Raw genomic sequence first — 733 nt, 5'->3', positions numbered from 1 at the left:
CTGATCAATGTGTTTATAGCTATCCTCATATAAGGAAAATTAAACATTAACTGTGTGAACAAGGAGAGGGTGAATGGGGGTATGAAGGAGGGGAGGGTAAACGAGACGGCAAACAAAAAAGATTAACCCTTTTGTTATCGTTTTTTCTAAGACCACAATTCATTGAATTGTTGGAGCACTAACTGATGGATTTATTAAAAGCATAAATGAACTTTTCACACTGCCAGTGTCATCATGGAAGAGCAGGTGTCACCCAGATAAGTGTCTCTTTTACAACGCAATATATAAAGAATGGTTCTTACTGCCCACTTCTGGAAAAATGTGGGAAAAGTGTGGGAATGGGTGAATATAACTGTTATTAAGCTGACTTGTAAAGTCACTGCCCTATGAGTTGTTAAAATGTTTTATTTTTTTATTTTTTTATTTTTTATTTTTTACCAAAAAAGTAACAAAAAGATTTAATAGTAACACTTTACAGGTTAATTTATTAAATTAGGTAGGTATCATGATGTGTGTGTATATATATATATATATACACATGATACACAAACACACACACATATATATCTATATCTATATATAAATATATATATATATATATATATATATATATATATATATATATATATATATATATATATATATATATAAAAGGGGTACACAATGTTTCTATAAAATGGTTTTAAATAGGTATAAGAAGAAGAAGAAAGTTTTTTTGAGCACAAAATTGACA

The sequence above is a fragment of the Carassius gibelio genome, chromosome B21 (genome assembly GCF_023724105.1).
Source record: "Carassius gibelio isolate Cgi1373 ecotype wild population from Czech Republic chromosome B21, carGib1.2-hapl.c, whole genome shotgun sequence".
NCBI lineage: Eukaryota > Metazoa > Chordata > Actinopteri > Cypriniformes > Cyprinidae > Carassius > Carassius gibelio.
This window is presented reverse-complemented; position numbering follows the sequence as displayed.